At 48.5% G+C, this 19668-nt stretch overlaps 1 pseudogene across 1 annotated transcript in view; it reads right to left on the bottom strand.

The window, feature by feature from the left end:
- LOC311147255 (ephrin type-B receptor 1-like) overlaps positions 1-19668 on the bottom strand; it is a 308651-nt pseudogene that overhangs the window by 16996 nt on the left and 271987 nt on the right. The window lies entirely within an intron of this gene.

A 19668-nucleotide genomic window follows, 5' to 3' on the forward strand; every position in this document is an offset into this window, starting at 1 on the left:
TTTTGTTATTAACTTAGGAGGAGAAAATACTGAGAATACCCCAAGGAGGGAGAGAGAAAGAGAGGGGGAGAGAGGATGGCAATTAAAATGGGTCTAGTGTCAACACAGCCTCTTTGTGGAGCCTGGGAGAATGGAGAGAGAGAGAGAGAGAGAGAGAGAGAGAGAGAGAGAGAGAGAGAGAGAGAAGAGAGAGAGAGAGAGAGAGAGAGAGAGAGAGAGAGAGAGAGAGAGAGAGAGAAAGCCAATACCATTTCATTCACAAGGCAGACAGTACAAGCCAGTGAGAAAGAGACATTCCTTCATGTAAAACAACCGCACTAAGCTAAACCGTATATCAACCTCCAGCCTAGCTCCATCAATCTCTTCAGTTAGCTGCTCATCACATAAATAATATGCAGAACTTAATGTCAACATGAGAGCATAATTGTTGTTCTCTCACGAAGTCTTTGAAAACTATATTATATATACAAAGGGACTTTGGGCCACAAAACAACAACAACAGTTTTATGCTTGATTATTGCGGACCAGCCATACTGAGAAATGGAGCATTGCAAGGACTCTTACTTCAAACAGTTCCATCCAGATCAACTTCAAACACCAGCAGTGGGTCACCGTGCTGATGTCAACACGATGAGCTGACACAAAGTGAATAGTACTGACTAGCTGTGACAGGTTGTAACTGGTCGTGACCGATAAAGTGACAGGTACAGTGACACATCTGGGGTAGACCTGCTGGGAGTGGAGTGGACAGAGTGCTGTCATGGTTAAGGAGGATCATGGGACGTGGCAGATGGTGTGGCGATTTATGACAAACAGGTCTGAGGTCTGAGGGATAAACATGTGTTCAGGTGCAGAGTGTGTGCGTTTGTGTCACGTCTCCTCCCATTGCTCCCCTTCCGGCGATCTGATTCGCCGGTCTACTGAGTCACCGGTCTGAGCGCACCACCTCGGCAACACGGGAATGGAAACCCAACGCACCCTAATCACCTCCAGCGCACCTGCACCTCATCATCTCATCACCACCCCTATATAGCCCTGGACTGTTCAGTGTTGTGTTGTGTGTGATTGTTAGTGTCATGTCGTGTACTCGCTCTTTGTTGTTCTCTTGCTCAGTGTTAAGTAAACCTTTACATTGTTGATTCCTGCATCTGCGTCCTACCTCTTCGTATCCTCAGTACTCGTCACAGAATCACACACCTCACGAAGATGGATGCAGCAGGTAATCCTCCTGGAGTTTCCCAGAGCCTCGACCAGCACCAGCAGCAGATTGCCCAGCTGAACGCCTTCATGCAGGAAGTGCTCCAAACGCTGCATAAACTGACCATCGCTCCGGTTCCACCTCAGGGAGTGGCGAGTGCACCTAGTCCACCTCCTCCCGTGCTATCACCAACGTCTGAGGGACCTCTCACCCTGCCGGAGCGCTATGACAGGAAAACAACGAAATGTAGAGGCTTCCTGCTGCAGGTTTCATTGTATCTGGCGCGTCAGCGTGGGGCATCTCCATCGGACAAAGCCAGGATAGCGCTGGTGATTTCGCTACTGAAGGGAAAGGCGCTGGATTGGGCAGTCTGGGAAGGAGGTGTGGCCACGGCGCATTCCTACTCCACCTTCCTCAATCGGTTCAGGGCTGTGTTCGATCATCCTGTGGATGGAAAGGACGGGGGTGAGCGTCTCCTCCAGCTACACCAGGGAGAGGAGGCCGCGTTTGAGTACACCCTGAGCTTTCGCACGGTGGCGGCGTCTTCCAGCTGGAATGAGCGTGCACTGCGCAGGCCTTCAGGAGAGGCTTACGGGAGGACATCACGAAAGAACTTGCATGTCGGCACGACGAGATGGACCTTGATACCCTCATTGTCACGTCCATTCGTCTTGACGACATGTTGAGAGACCGGCGGCGTTCCCAACACCAAACGGAGCCTCGACGCTCACCCCATCTGAGCTATGGAAGCCGCCCTGCCTCCGAGTCCTCACCCATGGAGGTGGGCAGCACCCCCTACACCACCACATACCACAGATCTCCTGGCGGCTCCCTATCTAGGCGGTATGACTCCCGTCTCCGCTCTGTGAGTGTTCCGTCATCACCTGTCACCAAACCATTGTTTTTAGTTCCCCTAACGGTGAATGGTTCTTCCTTCTCTTTGCTTTCCACGACAATGATAGATTCCGGATCAGCGGGGAACCTTATCGATAGTGAGCTGGTCTCTGAATGGGGGTTGCCCACTGTGCCACTGCCTTCTCCGCTACACGTCACCTCGCTGGACAATAAACCACTTGGATCAGGCACCATTACGCACGTCACCCTCCCCATCACCATCACCATTCCCACACTACCGGAGCACCACGAGGAGCTGTCCTTCCACATCGTCACGTCACCCCTTCACCGGATTGTCTTGGGATTGCCCTGGCTCAGACTACACAACCCCAGCATTAATTGGATCACCTAGAGGATCACAGCCTGGTCCCCCTCATGCCGGAGGACCTGCCTGCCGGTGGTTTGTTGTTCCACGTCAGTGGAGAGTCCGGAGACCGCCCTCCAGCCCAACATTCCATGTGAGTATGCAGATCTCTCCGATGTCTTCTCTGCCTCCAAGGCTAAGTGTCTCCCTCCTCACAGGCCCTGGGACTGCGCCATTGACCTGCTGGAGGGACAACACCCACCGAAGAGTCGCATTTACTCCCCTTCCATAGCGGAGACTGAGGCCATGGAGAAGTACGTGGCAGAGACCCTGAAACAGGGGTTCATCAGACGCTCTGCCTCTCCTGCCTCCGCCAGCTTCTTCTTCGTGGCCAAAAAAGACGGAGGACTGAGGCCGTGCATTGACTACCGGTGCCTGAACGCAGTCACCACCAAGTACCGGTACCCCTTCCCTCTGGTGCCATCGAGCAGCTGCGAGGGGCCCGGTACTTTACCAAGTTGGACCTGAGGAGTCTCTACAACCTGATCCGAATCCGTGAGGGAGATGAGTAGAAGACTGCATTCAGCACTACCTCAGGCCACTATGAATACTGCGTCATGTCCTACGGACTCGCCAATGCACCTTCCATGTTCTAGTCCTTCGTCAATTACGTGTTCCGAGACAGGTGGTGGTGTACATTGACGATATCCTGATCTACTCGGCTACGTTCGAGGAGCACGTCAGGGACGTCCGAGCGGTCCTACTCCACCTCCTGGAACACAGCCTGTTGGTGAAGGGGGAGAAATGCGAATTCCACCAACATGCCATCTCCTTCCTGGGATACAGGATCAGTCCTCAGGGGGTGTTCACAGAAAGAGCGAAGACGGACGCCTTCAGGTCATGGCCAGTCCCCACCACCATCAAGGGCCTACAGAGCTTCCTGGGCTTCGCAGATTTCTACCGGCGTTTCATCAGGTCCTTCAGCTCCATAGCCGCCCGCTCACCTCTCTCTTTAAGGATGGCCCTCATAAGCTGGCCTGGAACCCTGAGGCTGACACTGCCTTCAAGAGGCTGAAGGAGAGGTTCACCACAGCGCCCCTCCTAAAACACCCAGATCCAGCTCGTCCTTTCATCCTGGAGGTGGACGCATCTGAGGAGGGCATGGGTGTGGTCCATACCGGAGAAAGGAAGGATCTGGGGGGTCCTATCCTGCCTCCGGCTCTCATCGTGGCACCTGTCATTTGGGATGTGGACGAAGACATCCGCCTGGCGGCTCAGGAGGACCCAGCGCCTGCCAACGCCCATCTGGGGCGCGTGTATGTACCCACCAGTGTCCATGACCGCCTGCTGATCTGGGCGCCCATCACCCTTACGGCAGGGCACTCCGGTATTACGCGCACCCTACATTCTCTCTCACAAAAATACTGGTGGCCCAGCTTGGCTACTGATGTCTCCCGCTATATCAACTCCTGTTCCATATGTGCCCAAACGAAGACACCTCGGAACGCCCGTTAGGTAAACTAGTTCCTCTCCCAGTGCCTCAGCGACCTTGGTCACACCTATCCATAGACTTTGTCACCGACCTCTCACGTTCTGACGGCTTCACCACAGTCCTGGTGGTCGTAGATCGGTTCTCCAAATCATGCCGTTTTTTGCCACTAACTGGTCTTCCTTCTGCTCTCCAGGTCGCTGAGGTCCTGTTCCAACAAGTCTTCCAACATTATAGACTTCTGGAGGACATTGTCTCAGACCGTGGCCCCCAATTCACCTCCCGAGTGTTGAAGGCCTTCCTGGAGAAGATTGGGGCCACGGCCAGCCTCACTTCTGGGTATAGGCCTCAGTCGAATGGGCAGGTGGAGCACATGAACCAGGAGCTGCGGAGGTTTCTTCGTTGCCACTGTCGGGACCGGCAGGGTGAGTGGGCGAGGTTTCTTCCCTAGGCAGAATATGCCCAGAACTCCCTCATTCACTCCTCCACGGGGCTCACTCCCTTCCAGTGCGTCCTGGGGTACCAGCCGGCCCTGGCCCCTTGGACACCCAGCCAGATCGATGTGCCCGCTGTCGACGAGTGGTTCCGCAGGGCCGGACAGGTCTGGGACGCTGCCCATGTCCATCTCCAGAGGGCCATTCGTCGGCAGAAGGACCAAGCCGACCGCCACCACAGTGAGGCCCCTGTATTCCAGACTGGTGCTCGTGTCTGGCTGTCCACAAAAAACCTCCCTCTCCGCCTGCCCTGCAAGAAACTGAGCCCCTGGTTTGTGGGGCCGTTTAAGGTCCTCCGGCGGATAAATGAGGTATCGTACCGGCTGCTCCTTTCCCCTCACTACCATGTCTCACCTACTTTTCATGTGTCTCTCCTCAGACCGGTGGTTCCTGGTCCTCTGGCGGATGCTGTCCCCGCCCCGCCCCTGGACATTGACGGGAGTCCGGCGTATGCGGTGAGGGACCTGCTGGACTCCAGGTTCCGTGGGGGACGGCTCTGTTACCTGGTGGACTGGGAGGGGTATGGTCCTGAGGAGAGGAGCTGGGTTCCGGCTGGAGACGTTCTGGACCGGGGGAGGGGGTGGGGTACTGTCACGTTTCCTCCAGTTTCTCCCCTTTGGCGCTCTGATTCGTCGGTCTACTGAGCCACCAGTCTGAGCGCACCACCTCGGCAACACCGGAATGGAAACCCAACGCACCCTAATCACCTCCAGCGCACCTGTACCTCATCTCATCACCACCCCTATATAGCCCTGGACGGTTCAGTGTTGTGTTGTGTGTGATTGTTAGTGTCATGTCATGTACTCGCTCTTTGTTGTTCTCTTGCTCAGTGTTAAGTAAACCTTTACATTGTTGATTCCTGCGTCTGCATCCTACCTCTTCGTATCCTCAGTACTCATCACAGTTTGGAGGAGCTGCCTGAGAAACATGGGGGGGGGGGAAAGGAAATGGATGCCTGATGAAGACCTAAGGGTCGAAACGTTGTTATAATAAAATCACATGGGAGCATGAGCAGCAGTGTGCGGTGTTTTGCTTTTTATTTTCCATTAGTTCTCCTCCAGCAGAAAGTACCTGGATGTGCCTATGTTCTTCAGCTTTTAAACATGGGACACCTGCCATTGCTAACGTGTACTATGAGAGATGCAGTATGTATCCAGCAATTGAATGGAGCATGTCACTGGCGAGCTATAGACTGAAGAGAAATCTAGAGTCAAATGGCAGTCACTCTACATGAACTGGAGCAATGCCCTGGTATCCCAGTAAATGTAGACTAAATCCCCTAAAAGATATTCTCCCACTAAGAGAGAACTCCTCAATCCTCTAACACTGTGTTTTGTTTTTTCATTGCTGATGCTTGCAACCTCACCAACCCCATCTCTCCAAGAGCCATCAAACAGTACCGTCATGTTGTTGCTAAAGCAGCAGCTGTCCCCAAATGCAGATTCATTCCCCTCCGGTGGAAGACAAATCTGTGAACTCCCAGTAATGCCGCTGACACACAGCACTAACTTCTCTGTAATCCATTCATAAACAATGCACACTCAAATAGTCCCGAGCACATTAACTTACGGTGGGCAAAATGCTCCATCAACTGCCGTTTAATGTCCCGAAAGCAACGATCGCTGGCAGTCTGCCCAAATACAGAGAGAGAGGAGTTGGAGAGAGAGAGAGAGACATATATATATATATATATATATAGAGAGAGAGAGAATGAGGACACCCCAGGGACTGTCTGGGAGAGGCAGGCCCTTCTACTTTTCCACTGTCTACAGGGCAATGGAGAATAGGTTCCCACTTCAAACTTCAAAGAAACTTACATTTGATTCCCTGGAATTATTTCAGGCTTCATTTCACCAAGTGCCCACATATTCTACGGCTATTTAATTCAATTAAATAGTCTAGTCTAGGAGTCATATGAGGACTATGCTCCTCTATAGGACAAAGTTATTGTAACTCACTTCTCAGGTGGTCTCAAAGTGGTATGAAATCCGACCTTTAATAGACGTTGCCTGTGTAGTCTTTTGCAGTTAACATATTCCTTCACATCGTCAACTCGATGACACCACCTCTGGAAATGCCCTCTCCCCATGTGTAACCTCCTCTGTGGCCCCTGATGACTCCCAGTACAGATCCTACGTTTTTATCATGTATTTGCACATCTTTGTTAGGCTTTTCTAGTGGTTTAATATTAGACTGCGACCTTGGATTTTTAAGGGCTTTATTGGCATGGGAAACATATGTTTACATTGCCAAAGCAAGTGAAATAGATAATAAACAAAAGTGAAATAAAAAAGAAAAGATTAACAGTAAACACTACACTCAAAAAAGAATAAAGACATTTCAAATGTCATCTCTCTCTCTCTCTCTCTCTCTCTCTCTCTCTCTCTCTCTCTCTCTCTCTCAATTCAATTCAATTCAATTCAATTCAATTTGCTTTATTGGCATGACGTAACAATGTACATACTGCCAAAGCTTACTTAGGATATTTACACTATTAACCTAATACAAATAATAATAATAATCAATATTGTCAACGGGAAAACAGTAACAACAATAACCAAGGGTCAAAATACACATTGAACAATATAGAGGACATGTGCAGGTTCATTGGTCTGTCAGACACTGACCCTCATCTCATGGCAGGCAGCAATGTAGTGCGCTGCCAACCCACAGCTCTCTGCGTCCTCCCCGAACAGGACAGATAACCTATTCTCATCAAAGAGGTCTTTGAAACCTTGAGTTTTTGGGGAAAAGATACTCTCTAATTGTTCTATATTTTTTACATTTTGTCAGGAAATGCAGCTCTGTATCAGGTTCTGCTGTGGTGCAGTGGTTGCACAGCATTTCCTCTACAGGGAGCCAGGTTTTCCTGTGTCTACCCTTCTCAATGGCAAGGCTGTGCTCACTGAGCCTGTACTTTGTCAAGGTTTTTCTAAGGTTTTGATCAGTAACCATGGTCAAATAGTTAGCCACGGTGTACTGTCGATTTAGGGCCAGATAGCACTGCATTTGACTTTGTGCTTGTGCTTGTGTTTCCCAATAAGCAATGTAGTTGGTTTATTCTTATTGATTGGATATTCTGGTCCTGAGGCTTCAGTGTGTTAGTAGAACAGGTTTGTGAACTCAGCCCCAGGACCAGCTGGATGAGTGGACTATTTTATTTGCACAGCTCTTGGCATTGTAGGGCTTGGTAATGATATGAGAGGGGGTCACAGTATCTTAGATGTTTCCAAAACTTAATTGCTCTTTTTTGAGATTTTATTATTAGTGGATATTGGCCTAATTCTGCCCTGCATGGATTGTTTGTAGTTTTCCTCTGGACATATAGGATAATCTTACAGAACTCTGCATGCAGGGTTTCAATGGGGTGTTTGTCCCATTTGGTGAAATCTTGTTTTGCAAGTGGACCCCACACCTCGCTGCCATAAAGTGCAATTGTTTCAATGACACATTCAATTAGTTTCAGACAAATATTAATAGGTATTTCAATTTGAATTAGTTTTTTAATGGCGTAGAATGCCCTGCGTGCTTTCTCTCTCAGTTCATTCACTGCATCATTAAGGTGTCCAGTTGAGCTTACTTTTAAACCTAAGTCATTGTAGTGTGTGCAGTACTCTATATATTTTGTACCAATTGAGAACTTTGGTGTAATTCCCTGAGATCTGGATCTTCTCTGGAAACATTTTTGGGTTTACTGCCAGGGCCCAGGATCTTCTGTGGTGACAGCAGGAATAGGTAATCTGCGAATAGCAGGCATTTAACCTCTGAATTGTGGAGACTAACACTAGGGGCTGGGGATTTTTCTAAAATAGTGGCCAATTCGTTGATGTAAATATTGAAGAGTGCAGGGCTCAGATTGCAACCCTGGCGAAGGCCCCACCACTGGTTAAAGAATTCTGTTATTTTCTTGCCAATTTTGATGCTGCATGTATTGTCAGTATACATTGATTTAATTATGTCATATGTTTTACCCCCTACACCACTTTCAATAACTTTGTAGAACAGCCCTGTATGCCAAATATAATCAAATGCTTTTTGGAACTCGATAAAGCAAGCGTACATTTTGGTATTATTTTGGTGGACATGTTTATCTATCAGGGTGTGTAGGGTGTAAATATGATCGGTCGTGCGATGTTTTAGTATGAATCCAATTTGGCTTTTACTCAAGACATTGTGCTTATTAAGGAAGTTTAGAACTCTTACAGTGCCTTGCAAAAGTATTCATCCCCCTTGGCGTTTTTCTATTTTGTTGCATTACAACCTGTAATTTAAATTGATTTTTATATGGATTTCATGTCATGGACATACACAAAATAGTCCAAATTGGTGAAGTGAAATGAAATAAATAACTTGTTTCAAAGAATTCTAAAAGATAAATAATGGAAAAGTGGTGCATGCATATATATTCACCCCCTTTGCTATGAAGCCCCAAAATAAGATCTGGTGCAACCAATTACCTTCAGAAGTCACATAATTAGTTAAATAAAGTCCACCTTTGTGTCACATGATCTGTCACATGATCTCAGTATATAAACACCTGTTCTGAAAGGCCCCAGAGTCTGCAACACAACTAAGCAAGGGGCACCAAGCAAGCAGCACCATGAAGACCTAGGAGCTCTTCAAAAAGGTCAGGGACAAAGTTGTGGAGAAGTACAGATCAAGTTTGGGTTATAAAAAATTATCAGAAACTTTGAACATCCCACGGAGCACCATTCAATCCATTATAAAAAAATTGAAAGAATATGGCACCACAACAAACCTGCCAAGAGAAGGCCGCCCACCAAAACTCACGGATCAGGCAAGGAGGGCATTAATCAGAGAGGCAACAAAGAGACCAAAGATAACCCTGAAGGAGCTGCAAAGCTCCACAGCGGAGATTGGAGTATCTATCCATAGGATCACTTTAAGCCGTACACTCCACAGAGCTGGAGCATGGGGGTGGCAGCATCATGCTGTGGGGGTGCTTTGCTGCAGGTGGGACTGGTGCACTTCACAAAATGGCATCATGAGGAAGGACAATTATGTGGATATATTGAAGCAACATCTCAAGACATCAGTCAGGAAGTTAAAGCTTGGTCGCAAATGGGTCTTCTAAATGGACAATGACACCAAGCATACTTCCAAAGTTGTGGCAAAATGGCTTAAGGACAACAAAGTCAAGGTATTGGAGTGGCCATCACAAAGCCCTGACCTCAAACCTATAGAACATTTGTGGGCAGAACTGAAAAAGCGTGTGCGAGCAAGGAGGCCTACATACCTGACTCAGTTACACCAGCTCTGTCAGGAGGAATGGGCCAAAATTCACCCAACTTATTGTGGGAAGCTTGTGGAAGGCTACCCGAAACGTTTGACCCAAGATAAACAATTTAAAGGCAATGCTACCAAATACTAATTGAGTGTATGTAAACTTCTGACCCACTGGAAATGTGATGAAATAAATAAAAGCTGAAATAAATAATTATATTATTCTAACATTTCACATTCTTAAAATAAAGTGGTGATCCTAACTGATCTAAAACAGGGAATTTTTACTAGGATTAAATATCAGGAATTGTGAAAAACTGAGTTTAAATGTATTTGGCTAAGGTGTATGTAAACTTCCGACTTCAACTGTAGCTAGCTAGACATCTGACTGAAAAATCAGCAACTATTTACCAGGTATTTTTTGTTAGGGGGATGTCTGCTGACACGGCAGAGTTTCCCATAGGACAGAGTGGTGAGTGAATTTTCTGCTAACAAGGCATATCCGGGGGAGCAGGCTAACATAACGAGCATACATGAATCATTCAATTAGAACTCAGATCAAGAAGCCTTCTGAGCGTTGATCAACGCTGGGAACGCAATAATAAACGCGTAAATGATAATAAAAATGTGAGTAAATGCTATTTCACAAATACAAAGGTACGTAAACGATATTTACCCTCCACTACATCCCTGGTTGGGTCTGGCAAAACCCATTCATAAACGTCAATATCCTGAAAGGCAGGTTTGAATCTACATTTGCCTGGCATTTTAGCTATCGATGTGACGTATGGCAGCGACTAATCAGTCAGTTCTGTACCTGCCTGGCTGAGTGGCAGTGTGGGTGGAATGAGAGTGCTTGCCTGGTAGGCTGAGTGGCGCAGTGGTCTAAGGCACTGCATCGCAGTGCTAGCTGTGCCACTAGAGATCCTGGTTCGAATCCAGGCTCTGTCGCAGCCGGCCGCGACCGGGAGACTCATGGGCGGCGCACAATTGGCCTAGCGTTGTCCAGGGTAGGGGAGGGAATGGCCGGCAGGGATGTAGCTCAGTTGATAGAGCATGGCGTTTGCAACGCCAGGGTTGTTGGTTCGATTCCCACGGGGGGCCAGTATAAAAAATATGTATTCACTAACTGTAAGTCGCTCTGGATAAGAGCGTCTGCTAAATGACTGAAATGTAAATGGTAACCAGAGTGCGAAAACTCGGTAGTCTGCCTTGAAACTAATCTAAGACAGGGAATTTTTACTAGGATTAAATGTCAGGAATTGTGAAAAACTGAGTATGTATTTGGCTAAGGTGTATGTAAACTTCCGACTTCAACTGTATATTCCTATTCATTGAACAAGTAAACTTTTAGTACAATAGGTGCGTGTGTGCGTGTTTGCGTGTGTGTGTGTGTGTGTGCGTGTGTGCGCGTTTTGTGCAGTTTAGTGCAGATGTATTGGAGGAGCTGTTTAATCTCACTCAATCCTACAAGGTTCTCCTGTCCTCTGAGGACCTTTATGTCTCTCTCTGTCTCTCTCTCTTTATGTCTCTCTGTCTCTCTTTATGTCTCTCTCCCTGTCTCTCTCTGTCTCTCTCTCTGTCTCTCTCTGTCTCTCTCTGTCTCTCTCTCTTTATCTCTCTCTCTCTCTGTCTCTCTCTGTCTCTCTCTATGTCTCTCTCTGTCTCTCTCTGTCTCTCTCGGTCTCTCTCTGTCTTTATGTCTCTCTCTATGTCTCTCTCTCTCTATCTCTCTCTCTCTCTCTCTCTGTCTCTCTCTCTGTCTCTCTCTCTGTCTCTCTCTCTGTCTCTCTCTATGTCTCTCTCTCTGTCTCTCTCTATGTCTCTCTCTCTGTCTCTCTCTATGTCTCTCTCTGATCTCTCTTTATGTCTCTCTCTGTTCTCTCTTTATGTCTCTCTCTGTTCTCTCTTTATGTCTCTCTCTGTTCTCTCTCTCTCACTCTCTCTCTCTCTCTCTCTCTCTCTCTTTTTCTGTTGAAAAACATTTTAAAACATTTTCCATTACGTGCTGTAATGAACACAACCCTCATAACACATTTCAATTAACTTCCTGCTGTCACGCCCTGGCTCTGGGGACTCTTAAATGTTGAGCCAGGGTGTGTAGTTTCTATGTTTAGTTTTCTATGTTTGAGTTTCTAGATCGTGTAGATCTATGTTGGCCAGGGTGGTTCCCAATCAGAGGCAGCTGTAGTTCGTTGTCTCTGATTGGGGACCATACTTAGGCAGCCGTTTGGCACCAGTCTGTGTGGGATCTTGTTCCGTATAGGTATGTATTTAGTCTACCTTGGACTTCACGTATCGTTTGTTTGTTGTTTTGTTCATGTTCAGTACGTTAATAAATATGTACGCTTATCACGCTGCGCCTTGGTCTGTCTCATCCGTAAACGATCGTGACAGAAGATCCCACCAAATGAGGACCAAGCAGCGTGCCCAGGAAGAGAGAATAGCGATGTCTCAGGTGGGCAAATGGTGGTCATGGGAGGAGATATTCGCGGGGAAAGGGCCATGGCGAAGGTAAATGCCCAGGCAGGAGAGGAGAAACGGTGCCAACCGTGCCGACGACGGACACCCGAGATGCAACCCCAATAATTTTTTGGGGGGGGGCACACGGCGTGGACGACGGGGCAGCAGGAGGCAGCGACAGGTCGAATCTGCAGGTTAGGAGAGGAGGCCACCAGGTTACGGGGGCTATTGGTCCAGAGGGAGCAGGAGTTAATAGGTCAGAGGGAGGAGCTACAGGAGGCGATAAGGGAGAAGGAGAGTGTAGAGGCACGGCGAGAGGAGCTGGTTAGGCAGCAGAAGGAGCGGGGGTTTATAAGGGAACCCAGTCCCGCTCCTCGCACCAAGCAAGTGGTGTGTGTCACCAGTCCGGTCCGGCCCGTTCCTGATCCCCGCACTAAGCCAGTGGTACGTGTTCCCAGTACGGCCCGACCCATTCCTGCTTCCTGCACAAGGCCAGTGGTGTGTGTTCCCAGTACAGTCCGGCCCGTTCCTGCTCCCCGCACCAAGCCAGTTGTGCGGGTTCCCAGTCCGGCCCGGCCCGTTCCTGCTCCCCGCATCAAGCCAGTGGTGCGTGTTCCCAGTCCGACCCGGCCCGTTCCTGCTCCCCGCACCAAGCCAGTGGTGCGCGTCGTCAGCCCGGTCCGGCCTGTTCCAGTCCCTCGCGCCAAGCCAGTGGTGCGCGTCGACAGCCCGGTCCGGCCTGTTCCTGCCCCTCGCACCAAGCCAGTGGTGCGCGTCGACAGCCCGGTCCGACCTGTTCCTGCCCCTCGCACCAAGCCAGTGGTGCTCGTCGACAGCCCGGTCCGGCCTGTTCCTGCCCCTCGCGCCAAGCCAGTGGTGCGCGTCGTCAGCCCGGTCCGGCCTGTTCCAGTCCCTCGCGCCAAGCCAGTGGTGCGCGTTGACAGCCCGGTCCGGCCTGTTCCTGCCCCTCGCACCAAGCCAGTGGTGCGCGTCGACAGCCCGGTCCGACCTGTTCCTGCCCCTCGCACCAAGCCAGTGGTGCGCGTCGACAGCCCGGTCCGGCCTGTTCCTGCCCCTCGCACCAAGCCAGTGGTGCGCGTCGCCAGCCCGGTCCGGCCTGTTCCTGCTCCTCGCACCATGCCAGTGGTGCGCGTCGCCAGTCCGGTACGGCCCGTTCCTGCTCCCCGCACCAAGCCAGTGGTGCGCGTCGTCAGCCCGGTCCGGCCCGTTCCTGCTCCCCGCACCAAGCCAGTGGTGCGCGTCGTCAGCCCGGTCCGGCCCGTTCCTGCTCCCCGCACCAAGCCAGTGGTGCGCGTCGTCAGCCCGGTCCGGCCCTTTCCTGCTCCCCGCACCAAGCCAGTGGTGCGCGTCGTCAGCCCGGTCCGGCCCGTTCCTGCTCCCCGCACCAAGCCAGTGGTGCGTGTGTCCAGTCCGGCACGGCCCGTGCCTGTTCCACCGGCACCGGTCAGCTGCTCCACTCCGGAGCCAGAGCAATCCGCTCCACCGGGGTCCGGTCCAACTCCAGTCAGCGGATCCACTCCGGAGCCAGATTAATCCGCTCCACCGGTGCCCAGTCCAGCTCCGGCCAGCGGCTCCAGTCCGGAGCCTGTACAGTTCGTTCCACCGTCGTCGGGTCCAGGTCCAGTCAGCGGTGCCAGACCAGACCAGGGGCGCAACAGGGAGGTGGAGAGAAGGTGGTGGTTACGCCCGGAGCCGGATCCGCCTCCGAGGCGGAATGCCCACCCGGCCCCTACCCTGTGATGTTTATGGGGCGTGGTCGGAGTCCGCACCTTTGGGGGGGGGGGGGGGGTACTGTCACGCCCTGGCTCTGGGGACTCTTAAATGTTGAGCCAGGGTGTGTAGTTTCTATGTTTAGTTTTCTATGTTTGAGTTTCTAGATCGTGTAGATCTATGTTGGCCAGGGTGGTTCCCAATCAGAGGCAGCTGTAGTTCGTTGTCTCTGATTGGGGCCCATACTTAGGCAGCCGTTTGGCACCAGTCTGTGTGGGATCTTGTTCCGTATAGGTATGTATTTAGTCTACCTTGGACTTCACGTATCGTTTGTTTGTTGTTTTGTTCGTGTTCAGTACGTTAATAAATATGTACGCTTATCACGCTGAGCCTTGGTCCGTCTCATCCGTAAACGATCGTGACACCTGCATTGACTAAGGTCAAATAGAACTGAACACAACCCTGTTAGGGACATGAATGCTGTATAAGCTCGGGGTCTATATAGGTCCCTATTAAAGCACTTGAGAGCAAGGACATCCTGGTCCTTTAGACCAAATGGCAACTTTTCTCCAAGTTTTTCACTTCTTTACCCTTAAGTCCCCTGTAACTTTGACCACATCAATATTTCACACAAGTGACAAACTTACAAAAGGCTTTGGGCCATATGCCAAACGAAAAGAAGGGAAAGAGGAAAGGATGCAAATGGAAGACAAACAAACAACAAAGGGTTTTATAGCGGCAGACGGTTTGTGCGGTGAAGCCATAGACATTAAAAGCAGTAGGTAGTGATAGCGCTGACGTCATCCACGTATTCCTATGGAAAACTCCTGATGGCGCATTGAATTTGAAGCGTGCCATATTGCTGATTGGGGCTGAATGGCACCAAAATATCGCTAAGGATCATGGTGAAAGTGGCCGTAACTAGCAAAGGATCACGTGCGTTGTTTAGTGCACTCCATAGTGCGGATAGAGTGTTCACACCAGTCCAAACGGACCGAACTAAGGGGGTAAATGCAGTGTCCATTCTCCTATATTCTCCCCAACTCTACTCTCTTTCAAACTACATCTACCCTATTGGCTGATATACAGAAAAAATGGTTATTCGACTGTCCCCATAGGAGAATCCTTTTTGGTTCCAGGTAGAACCCTTTAGGGTTCAATGTAGAACCCTCTGTGTAAAGGGTTCTACATGGACCCTAAATGGGTTTTACCTGGAACCAAAAGGGTTCTACCTGGAACCATAAAGGGTTCTTCAAAGGGTTATCCTACGGGGCAGCCGAAGAACCCTTTTAGGTTCTAGATAGCACCTTTTTTTCTAAGAGTGTAGCCCAATAATACCGATGGGCCACGTGAGAACCTCAGGTATTTTAACCTATTTCTTAAGCAATTTTGCGCATTTTGATATTGACTAGGGTGGCAAAATTGCTGGGACTGGGGCTGCAAAGCCAGCGGTGTCACATACACCTAAAATAACATTGCGGGACTGCGGTTGGGTTCGGGACCAGTTTTTGCGGGACTGCGGTTGGGTTCGGGACCAGTTTTTGCGGGAGCGGGTGGGAGTCGGACAAGAAGTCGGCGGGAGCGGGCGGGCCAGGTATGGAAAGCAGCAAGAGCGGGCGGGAGCGGGATGAAGAAATCAGTCCTACGCAGAACTCTACATGGACGTACTCACCCTTACACGCATTGATGTACCCATACACACACAAACAACCCTCTCAGTCTCAACATACATTGTGTGACACGTAAGGCAGTGTGCCCAACATACAACCACATACAACCACTCTTGAATCACAAATCCCCCCACTCTCTCTTCTCCTCAGGGCATTGCACTCTCCAATCACCAATATTTTCTCCCTTGACACGCCACACACACAACCTCTCACCATTAACCACTGAAAGCCTTTCACATCTTTAACCACTGAGCATTCAGCCTCTTTACACAACCACACACACACACACACACACAAACTCACACAGACACACACATACACACCACAAATACTGTGTGACACACCACTCATTACGCCAACACTCTGCCTGTCCTTCCTTAGAGCCTCTGGGTCCCTCAGGGAAAATACTTTATGAAAACATAAGTGAATAGATAGATAGATAGAAGATAGATAGATAGATAGATAGATAGATAGATAGATAGATAGATAGATAGATAGATAGATAGATAGATAGATAGATAGATAGATAGATAGATAGATAGATAGATAGATAGATAGATAGATAGATAGATAGATAGATAGATAGATAGATAGATAGATAGATAGATAGATAAAGTCATGGCCCGCTGAGCATCAACAAATCTATTCTGTCCTCCATAAGGTCACACAAGTGAGTGAATACACACAACTATTACAGTGCCTTCAGAAAGTATTGAGACCCCTTGACTTTTTCCACATTTTGTTAGGTTACAGCCTTATTCTAAAATTGATTTAAATGTTTTTCCCCCTCATCAATCTACACACAATACCCCATAATGACAAAACAAAAACAGGTTTTTAGAAATTGTTGCTTATTTGTTAAAAATTAAAAATGGAAATATCACATTTACATAAGTATTCAGACCCATTACTCAGTACTTTGTTGAAGCACCTTTGGCAGCGATTACAGCCTCGAGTCTTCTTGGGTATGACGCTACAAGCTTGGCACACCTGTATTTGGGGAGTTTATCCCATTCTTCTCTGCAGATCCTCTCAAGCTCTGTCGGGTTGGATGCGGAGCGTTGCTGCACAGCTATTTTCAGGTCTCTCCAGAGATGTTCGATCGGGTTCAAGTCTGGACTCTGGCTGGGCCACTCAAGGACAATCAGAGACTTGTCACGAAGCCACTCCTGCGTTGTCTTGGCTGTGTGCTTAGAATTGTTGTCTTGTTGGAAGGTGAACCTTCGCCCCAGTCTGAGGTCCTGGGCGCTCTGGAGCAGGTTTTCCTTAAGGATCTCTCTGTACTATGCTCCGTTCATCTTTGCCTCGATCCTGACTAGTCTCCCAGTCCCTGCCGCTGAAAAACATCCCCACAGCATGATGCTGCCACCACTATGCTTCACCGTAGGGATGGTGCCAGGTTTCCTACAGATGACGCTTGGCATTCAGGACAAAGAGTTCAATCTTGGTTTCATCAGACCAGAGAATCTTGTTTCTCATGGTCTGAGTGTCCTTTAGGTGCCTTTTGGCAAACTCCAAGCAGGCTGTCATGTGCCTTTTACTGAGAAGTGGCTTCTGTCTGGTCACTCATTTACACTTACATTTTAGTCATTTAGCAGACGCTCTTATCCAGAGCGACTTACAGTTAGTGAGTGTATACATTTGTTATTGTTTTTTTCTACCATAAAGGCCTAAATGGTGGAGTGCTGCTGAGATGGTTGTCCTTCTGGAAGGTTCTACCATCTCCACAGAGGAACTCTAGAGCTCTGTCAGAGTGACCATCGGGTTCTTGGTCACCTCCCTGTCCAAGGCCCTTCTCCCCCGATTGCTCAGTTTGGCCGGGCAGCCAGCTCTAGGAAGAGTCTTGGTGGTTCCAAACGTCTTCCATTTAAAAATTATGGAGGCCACTGTGTTCTTGGGGACCTTCAATGCTGCAGACATTTTTTGGTACCCTTCCCCCAGATCTTTGCCTCGACAGCTCCTGTCTCGGAGCTCTACAGACAGTTCCTTCGACCTCATGGCTTGGTTTTTGCTCGACATGCACTGTCAACTGTGGGACCTTATATAGACAGGTGTGTGCCTTTCCAAATCATGTCCAATCAATTGAATTTACCACGAGTGGACTCCAATCAAATTGTAGAAACATCTCAAGGATGATCAATGGAAACAGGATGCACCTGAGCTCCATTTCGAGTCTCATAGCAAAGGGTCTGAATACTTATGTAAATAAGGTATTTCTGGTTTTTATTTTTAATAACAATTTCTAAAAACCTGTTTTCGCTTTGTCATTATGGGGTATTGTTTGTAGATTGCTGAGGATTTTTATCTATTTAATCCATTTTAGAATAAGGCTGTAACGTAACAAAATTTGTCAAGGGATCTGAATACTTTCCGTAGTCTAATATAGCTGTAGAAAGAAGTAGAAAGAAGAAGAGAAAGAAGGTAAATGTATGTCTGTAGTGTCAGCTCAAATCCCAGGGTTAACACAATTAACAGCATGTCCTCCAGCACCTTCCCCAGCACCTCTCTGGAGGCCAGGTAATTGGTGCACCCCGCAATAGGGGGAAAACATCACAAAGGAAGGACAGGAAGAATGAGGTGATTCATTTGCAAGAGGAGGAGGTCGATGGCGATGTAATTCACGGGACGTCGGCAGAATAACATTTTCCTTATTCCCTCAGCCTTCACCCACCGCGCTGGCCTCGCTCCGTGATTGCCTTGGTGTTCACCTCGTAACCGGCGGAGGGAGGTCAGTGAGTGAAAGGCGCTGCCGTGGCAGTGTGGAGTCTTGGCAGCATGCATAGCTTAATTAGAGGAAGGCATGAGAGACCCAAGGACCCCGACTCTCTGCCAAACGTCTCCGCAACTTTTCCACTGTGGATAGAGAACATTCCCAGAACGTTCCCCCAGGACAGTCAGGACGCAGCTAGTGCTCAGACACGGTAAGGTCAAGGGGAACGCTTGAAGAGACTGTTGTGTGACTCTGGTGTGTTTATGGATGGAGTGCAAATAGCTGTTTATGTGTACGTGCTATGTGGCAGGGCTCTGGTGTCATAGAGGGCCTATCTCAATGGGAATACCTGGGTTGAGTAACGGTTAAGCACACAAACAGTTGCTGTGAAAGCAACGTGGTATTGCACCATCCCTTTTTTGAAAGGAGTCCATAATAAAGGCAAAATTGATCTATATTTTGAATCCCTTTACAGTATGATGCATCTGAAGGGTTTCATACTGTAATCTAATATTCAAGAGGTCTTGTACATGAAACAGACAAACATCAAAAGCACCAAACATAATCTATAGTCCAATTCTAACCTTTAACCCCTTCTGAACCTCTGTAGCATCAACAAGATTGACAGCTGACAACAGAAGGTGGTCTTGTATTTGTTATTTCTTTGTTGTTCAGGAAGACACCTTTAGCAGGGCTTAACCACAGGGGTCACAGAGTCCATGTCAGTCTGCCTTTCTAGTTGCCAATTAACTTCCCAAACCAACCAATAGGAGGTCACGTCACCTCTACAAACCCTGTGACACTTTCCGTTCACACCTGAGACTCAGACACATTCAAGCACGCACAAGCACAGTCACGCATGTGCACGCATGTTCGCACATACACGCAAACACACACACACACACACACACACACACACACACACACACACACACACACACACGTGTGTGGTTGAGTTCTAATATAATCATATTTTGATGAGGGAGCATCTGCTCTCTACATAAAAGAAAGACGTGGGTTTGTATTGTTGTTGTCTTGTCCTTGATTTCTCAAAGATTACCTCCTATGTTTAGATACATAAGAACTAAATTTAGTCTCCTATATTTGTACTACCTTGATAGCCAATGTTTAGATGCCTTACAACCTTTATTTTTAGAACATCTTAGAGTTTTTAGTCGTAAATGACTCATATACAGTGGAGATATATTTTATTTCCTCATGCACAGTGTGTGCATATAAATTATTTTCCAAAAGTTGCCCTCAGGCCGTTTCGTCAAAGCAGCGATTCATTTCACTACATCCTTTAAAACAACTGACCTCACTAAAGAACAGACCCTGGTGTACTGCACCAGGCAGACTGTATTCCCTCCATACTGTCAGGAGTAACCGAATAATAAACCACTACAAATAACTAATTAGCAGTTGTTTCAAATGAAAGTCAACGCAGGGCACACACACGCACACAGCAAGC

The sequence above is a fragment of the Coregonus lavaretus genome (assembly GCF_964263955.1).
Source record: "Coregonus lavaretus genome assembly, chromosome: 19".
Lineage (NCBI taxonomy): Eukaryota > Metazoa > Chordata > Actinopteri > Salmoniformes > Salmonidae > Coregonus > Coregonus lavaretus.